This window comes from Saccopteryx leptura, chromosome 5 (assembly GCF_036850995.1).
Source record: "Saccopteryx leptura isolate mSacLep1 chromosome 5, mSacLep1_pri_phased_curated, whole genome shotgun sequence".
NCBI lineage: Eukaryota > Metazoa > Chordata > Mammalia > Chiroptera > Emballonuridae > Saccopteryx > Saccopteryx leptura.
In genome coordinates, this window is record NC_089507.1 from 201794098 (window position 1) to 201802277 (window position 8180).

An 8180-nucleotide genomic window follows, 5' to 3' on the forward strand; every position below is an offset into this window, starting at 1 on the left:
GCAGAAGGCTGAACCTATCTCCAGGAAATGCCCCCAGGGCCGCCTCTCTCCCAGCACCCACCTGTCATACCTCTAGGAGACAGGCCAGGAGGGGAAGGTGTCAGCAAACGGTTTTCTCAGGTCAAGCTAGGTCTTTGTTTTGGACACAAAATAAAACCCCAACCCTGCTCAAGACACATTACTGGGGGCTCATCTCCCCCATTCCCGTCCTGGCTCATCTGCTCCTGCCTCGTTGGCCTTCCTTCCGCTTCCTGTTCACACAGGTTCTTTCCCCTAACACTGCCTTTATTCTTGCTGTTTCCTCTGCCCAAAACACCTTCCCCAGATGTTCCCAGAGCTTGTGTCAGTTCAAACATCATCACCTCAGAGATGCTAATGTCGTCTTCCTTTCCTCTCTCTGTCACATTGGCCCCTTTGATCCCCTCAGCCAGCCCTGCATGGCAGGCAAGAGTATCGGCCTCATTGCATAAATGCAGAAACTGAGGCCCAGAGAGGTGAGGTACCAACATGCTCGAGTCACAGTGAGCAAGCGATGGAGTGGACCTGGCCGAGTGGCCAGGCCACCGTGATAAATCAGACAGGACCCCACTCTCATGGGGCTCACAAGGTGAGGGAGCCAGGGTGAGTCAGGAGTGACTGCCAGACTGGCTCCAGGCTGAAGTCACAAGGATGGACAAGGGAGAGGATGAGAAAGTGAGAGGATATTCCAGGCAGCAATGACCAATGACCTCCATGATTAAGAAGCCTCGGGGCGGACAACACTGTAGAGATAGGCGAGGTGTGGAGGGAAGTGGAAGAGGGTAATGGGGTGAAAACAGGGACAGAGAAGACTTGGCTGGGGGGGTGGTAAACTGACAATAGGTGTACAGAAATATGTTGTAGAATTGGGCACTGAAACCTGTATACAGTCATGCCTGGCCATATCGTGGTTCATTTTACATGGTCTCACTGTATTGTAGATTTTTAAATTGTATATATCTAATTTTGTATCACAGATTTTTCGCTATATCGCAGGATTTTGCAGTATACAGGTATTTTTATATATTTATTAGTTTAATTATGTTTGCGCTAAAATAAGCAAAATGAGTATGGGAAAGGTTAATAACAGCGTGGGAAAGGTTTGTAAGAGTGTGGGGAGGGTTTATAAAGCCTTAAAAATATAAATAAAATAAATATAAGGTCGCTTCTTCGCGGATTTTCGCCTATCGTGGGGGGGTCTGGAACAACCCCCGCGATAGACGAGGGGCCACTCTAATTATGTTAGCCAAGGTCACCCAATAAATTCAAAATAAATAAAAATAAAAATGGGGCGTGGGGAGCAGCAGCTCAGCAGTAGATGAGTGTTCCAGGATATCAAAGTCCTTCAGGAAGGCAGAGGCTCCAGCACTGAGGGCCTCAAACCCCTGAGAGTTTTCAAGACTCCCAGTATGTTTTAAAATCAGTAATGCTCAAATGGAGTCTAAAAATTTGTGGTCTCTTTAACATTTTTACATGAACATTCTGAAGACATATAAATTATTGCAAAGCACAAAGGTGGCATCCAGCCTAGACCTGCCACCTGTGGTTGTGAGACCCTGGATAAGTCCCTTCCCCTTAACTATGACCACCCTGCAGGTAGGTCAGGAGTTAGAACCTCAAGAGCCACCTCAGAAGCCCTCTACACACACACCCTCTATTCCGACTTTTATCTTGCTGTTCTCACTGATCCTAGACATAGGGTTGCCAGATAACATACAGATGCCCAATTAAATTAGAATTTCAAAGAGACAATGATAAGCTTTTAGTGTAAGAAGACTGCATGGGATAGAGTTCTTCTTTCTCTGAAATTCAAGTTTAACTGGGCCTCCTGTTTTTATTTGCTAAATCTGGCAGCCCAACCTGGAGACTGACTCCTATCAGCATTTCTGCACAATCTACAACTGGTGGTTAATTAGGTTGTTTCTCATCTTTTGCTTTTCAGGAACAATAGTTCCATAAAAATCCTTGCACAAAGGACTCTGACCTCATCTACAATTGTATCTGTAGGGTGTGTGTCTACAAGTCACTTAATCATATCTTTGCCTGGATTTTTGTGGCCATACCTCAGGCAAGTGGCCCCTCAGTCACCCTGAAGAGCAGCAACTCTGGTCTCTCCCAGTCTCTCCCTCCACTGTGCACTCTTTCTCTTTCTCCGTCTCCTAGTCTCTTCCTCCTGGTTTCTCCCTGTCTCTCTCCACCACTGTCTCTTTGTCTCTGTCTCTCCTTGGGTGTGCCTCTTTCTCCCTAGTTCTGTCCCTCTCAACCTCTCTCCATTTGACCCAGCAGCTCTGCATATAAAATACTCAGGTAAGCAGGCTAAGATACAAGGATTGTAAGGATTCTCTCTCTAGCACCGTCTCTAACAGTCAAACTGGAAACAGCCGAAATACCCATTGATAAATACAGTATGGTCCATCCTCACCTGGAGCACCATGCAGCCATTAAAAATACCACCACACTTGCCTGACCTGTGGTGGCGCAGTGGGTAGAAGCATCGACCTGGAACACTGAGGTTGCCGGTTCAAAACCCCGGGCTTCCCTGGTCAAGGCACATATGGGAGTTGATGCTTTCTGCTCCTTCCTCCTTTCTTTCTCTCTCTCTCTCTGTCTCCTCTCTCTAAAATGAATAAATAAAATCTAAAAAAAAAAAAAACCACCACACTGACATGAAGGATACTGACGGAGATTAAAACACAGGTTATAGGCAAGAAGCAAAGCATTCATCCATTTTAAGTTTCAACCAAAAATATGGTGATCCAAGGACATGTAAGTTATTCCACTATTGGTGGAAGTGGTTGTCTGTGGGGTGGGATGAGCAATGGCTTCCATTTTCTTCTTTGTATTTTTCTGCCCTACCTGTTCTCTTTTTATTTATTTATTTATTTATTATTTTTTATTTTTTACAGAGACAGAGAGTGAGTCAGAGAGAGGGATAGACAGGAACAGAGAGAGATGAGAAGCATCAATCATTAGTTTTTCATTGCGCGTTGCAACACCTTAGTTGTTCATTGATTGCTTTCTCATATGTGCCTTGACCACGGGCCTTCAGCAGACCGAGTAACCCCTTGCTCAAGCCAGTGACCTTGGGTTCAAGCTGGTAGGATTTTGCTCAAACCAGATGAGCCCACGCTCAAGCTGGCGACCTTGGGGTCTTGAACCTGGGTCCTCTGCATCCCAGTTCAATGCTCTATCCACTGTGCCACCGTCTAGTCAGGCCTGTCCTCCTTTCTTTTTTTTTTTTCTCTTAAAAAAATAAAAAACAGGCCCTGGCTGGTTGGCTCAGCGGTGGAGCGTCAGCCTGGCGTGCGGGGGACCCGGGTTCGATTCCCGGCCAGGGCACACAGGAGAGGCGCCCATTTGCTTCTCCACCCCCCACCCCCTCCTTCCTCTCTGTCTCTCTCTTCCCCTCCCACAGCCGAGGCTCCATTGGAGCGGGGATGGCCCAGGCGCTGGGGATGGCTCCTTGGCCTCTGCCCCGGGCGCTGGAGTGGCTCTGGTCGCGGTGGAGCGACGCCCCAGGGGGGCAGGGCGTCGCCCCCTGGTGGGCGGAGCGTCGCCCCTGGTGGGCGTGCCGGTTGGGTCCCGGTCGGGCGCATGCGGGAGTCTGTCTGGCTGTCTCTCCCCGTTTCCAGCTTCAGAGAAAATACAAAAAAATAAAAATAAAAAAAAATAAAAAACAGCCTGACCTGTGGTGGCACAGTGGAAAAAGCATTGACTTAGAATGCTGAGGTTGCTGGTTCAAAACCCTGGGCTTGCCTGGTCAAGGCACATATGGGAGTTGATGCTTGCTGCTCCTCCCCCCTTCTCTCTCTCTCCTCTTAAATAAAAATAAATTTAAAAAAAAAAGGCATAATAATGTTTAACTTTGTGCACGTCTGCTCTATCATATCCCTATCTATAGCTTCACACTTATACACAGGCATACACTATTTTTTTTCTGAACCATCTGACAGTAAATTGGAGACATCATGTCCCTTCCTTATAAGCTCTTCCATGCATATCTCTGTTAAGAACAAGGACATTCTTATGTAACTGTGGTATAATTGTCAAATTCAGGAGATCTCACACTGATAAAATATTATTGCTTATTCCACATTCTTATATAAATGTCAGCAATAAGCTCAGTAGCATCCTTTCTGGCAACCCTACCGATCAAGGATCCCATTCAAGACCCTGCATCATTGCAGTGAGTTCTCACACCTCTCCAGTCTCCTTTCATCTCACCTTGATATTTTGGAAGACTCCAGCTTTTGTTTAATGTCCCGTGATTTGGACGACTTGCCTGATTTTTCCTTACAATCAGACTCATGTTAGATGTTTTCCTGTTGGAACCTCAGAAGCAGAGCTGCGTCCTCAGCAACCCAACAAGTCACCTGCGGTTTGTCCTGCTACCAGTGATACTAACTGATCACTTGGTGAAGGTGTTTGCTAAGTTTCTCTACTAAAACGTTACTACTGTATTTCCCTGTGTATAAGACGCACCCTTTCCCGAAAAATTTGGAGTCTAAGAACTGGGTGCGTCTTGTACAGTGGTTGTAGACTTTTTTACTTGCATTTCCTGCTTTTTTGCGCTTTTTTTGTGCTCATTGTTGAAGACAGTGATTCGTCACTAGACACAGATGAAGACAGGCTAATGGATGGGAATTTTGACAGTGATGAGTTGTATGAATTTTATGATGAATAAAACTTGAGTTCAATAAGTTTATATAATACATTTTTTTTTCAAATTTTGGGCCCCCAAATTAAAGTACGTCTTATACATGGGAGCATCTTATACAGGGGGAAATACAGTAGTATTTTCCCTTTGTAAATAATTTGTGGGAGATCATTTGAGACCATAAATGTTCTAGGTGTTTTTATATAATCAGAAAGGACATCACTAAAGTCTTGCAACCTGGAAGGCCTGAGCTTGTCCTCCTGATTCTAAACATCAGAAGTTGTTTCCCCACCCTGGCTTCAATAGGTTTGGTGCAACACTATTTCCTGAACCAGCCTAAGGGCTCCTTTACCTGAGGCTCTTTGAGAAGATACAGATTCCCAGGCCTCATCCACACCTACCAACCAGAATCTCCAAAGGAGGGGCTAGGTAATTCCTGTTTTCAGGCTGAGCTTGGGAAACACTTCATCTAACAGTACCATTTAGTCATCAAACAGCTGCTGGCACCTGGCCAGGCGGTGGCACAGTGGATAGAGCATCGGACTGGGATGTGGAGGACCAAAGCTCACCAGCATCCAAGGTCACTGGCTTGAGCAAGGGGTTACTCGGTCTGCTGAAGGCCCATGGTCAAGGCACATATGAGAAAGCAATCAATGAACTAAGGTGTCACAACGGAAAACTGATGATTGATGCTTCTCATCTCTCTCCCTTCTGTCTGTCTGTCCCTATCTATCCCTCTCTCTCTCTGTCCCTGAAACAAACAAAAAAACACAACAGCTGCTGGCTGCTTTGGTGGTGGTGGTGGTGGTGGGGGCACTGGACTGTCTCAGGAATGGATGAGAAATACAAGTGACTTTGGTAGCTCACATTTACTAAGTACTTCTTTTATGCTAGGCCCTGTTCTAGTACTTTATGTGGATTATTTCACTAGATTCTCACAATGCTGAGGAAGACACTTAAAAAAGTAATTTATTGATTGACTTTAGAGATTCAGAGAGAGGAAGGAGGATAAGCAGTCATTTCCTATTCCACTTAAATTGTGCATCCATTGGTTGCTTCCCGTATATGCCCTATGTGGGATGTAACCCACAAACTTGCTGTTACAGGACAACGTTCTTACTGAGCTAACCAGCCGGGGCCGAGAAAGACATTTATCAACCCCATTCTATGGATGAGGAAACCAAGGCACAAAGAGATTCCAGTAACTTGTCCAAGGTCACACTGCTAGCAGTGTGGATGCTGGGAATAGGGGGCTGTGCTGTGTGCTGGAGACTATCAGTCTAATGACGCCTCTACTTTGTAACACTTGGGCAAATTACTCACAGTCCCCAGCCTCCACTCCCTCATCTGTATAATGGGAATGTTACTAGTGCTCCTCCTGCAGGGCTGGTTAAGAGGATTCAGGGTGATGGGTATGCAACATAATCAAATGTCAAAATAACCTGGAGATGTTTTCTCTGAACATATGTACCCTGACTTATCAATGTCACTCCATTAAAATTAATAATAATAATAATAATAAAAAGAAGATTCAATGAGATGGACTCTTCCTGAGTAACCTCAATGTCTGGCTTTGGTCACCTTTCAGGAGCTAAAGGAGGGAGGGTAAAGTCAAATTTATTTATTTATTTATTACAGAGACAGAGTCAGAGAGAGGGATAGATAGGGACAGACAGACAGGAACAGAGAGAGATGAGAAGCATCAATCATCAGTTTTTCGTTGCAACACCTTAGTTGTTCATTGCTTTCTCATATGTGCCTTGACCGTGGGCCTTCAGCAGACTGAGTAACCACTTGCTCGGAGTCAGCGACCTTGGGTGCAAGCTGGTGAGCTTTGCTCAAACCAGATGAGCCCGCGCTCAAGCTGGTGACCTCGGGGTCTCAAACCTGGGTCCTCCGCATCCCAGTCCGACGCTCTATCCACTGCGCCACCACCTGGTCAGGAAATTATGTCAAATTTATTTGAGGGCCAGCACTGTGTCAGGAACCCGGAATGGGAGAGATTAGCATCGTTGTCGTTAATCCTGTGTTCATAACGCCCAACTGGCCCCCATATGGGACATTCAGCAGACACTGTGGAAGGCCAGGGCATAACGAGAGGAACAAAGGCAAGAAAGCATCCAGGGATCACTGTGAGGGCCTGGGCAGGTAAGGTCCCCACCAGGTAGCAGCGGTGGCCATCTTGTAGGCCCACCTGAGTCTCACCCCCTTTGCGAGACAAGTCCCTGCTTATGCATGCACTTCAGATTTAAGGGCCAGCCCAAGCCTTGGGGAGACACTGCCCCCTTCAGGCTCTCCTTATTACTGCACTGGCGTCTAACTCCAGGCAGGAAGAGTGGCCATGGAAATAAGTACTACTGTAAAAGGGTCCCGTTTCAGTTCCATTTCAATTCAAAAAATATTTATTTATTTATTTTATTCATTTTAGAGAGGAGAGAGGGGGGAGAGAGAGAAAGAGAGAGAGAGAGAGAGAGAGAGAGAGAGAAGGGGGAGGAGTAGGAAGCATCAACTCCCATATGTGCCTTAACCAGGCAAGCCAGGGTTTTGAACCGGCAACCTCAGTGTTTCCAGGTTGACGCTTTATCCACTGTGCCACCCCAGGTCAGGCTCAAGGAATATTTATTGAGTCTTCTTGGGGCTAAGTACAGAGGATAGTGGTGCACACAGTGGCATAGTCCTTGCCCTCAAGAGGTTAACGTTTTGAGGATCTTTTTTTTTTTTTCTGTGACAGAGACAGAGAGAAGGACAGATAGGGACAGGCAGACAGGGAGAGAGATGAGAAGCACCAATTCTTCACTGCGTCACCCTAGTTGTTCATTGATTGCCTTCCCACATGTGCCTTGACCGGGGGGGTTAGAGCTGAGCAAGTGACTCCTTGCTCAAGCCAGTGACCTTGGGTTCAAGCTAGTGAGCTGTGCTCAAACCAGATGAGCCGCGCTCAAGCAGGCCACCTCGGGGTTTCAAACTTGGGTCTTCTGCATCCCAGTCTGACACTCTATCCACTGTGCCACCGCCTGGTCAGGTTAACTTTTTAGGGTGGGAGACAGCCATTAAAATACTGCACAAATAATTTAATCACAAGGTGTGAGTTGCCCAGACATAGATTTCAGAACATTTATACTGCTAATATACATATATTGAGTACGGGTTCTAGACTTAACCAATAAAAATATGTACAGGATGCCTAAATTAATTTCAAACAATTTAGTATAAATATTCTTAGCATTCACTTCCTGACCTGGACTAATTATACTCCCAAATATTTGGTATGTAATTATTCTAAAAAGTTATTTGTTTGAAACGTACCTGCAAAAACAAACAAAAAATTAATTATAAAAGCAATAAAAAGGCCCTGGCCAGTTTGCTCAGTGGTAGAGCATTGGTCCAGGATGTGGAAGACCCAGGTTAGATTCCCGGCCAGGGCACACAGTAGAAGCACCCATCTGCTTCTCCATCTCTCCCCTCTCCTTTCTCTCTCTCTTCTACTCCCGCAGCCAAGGCTCTA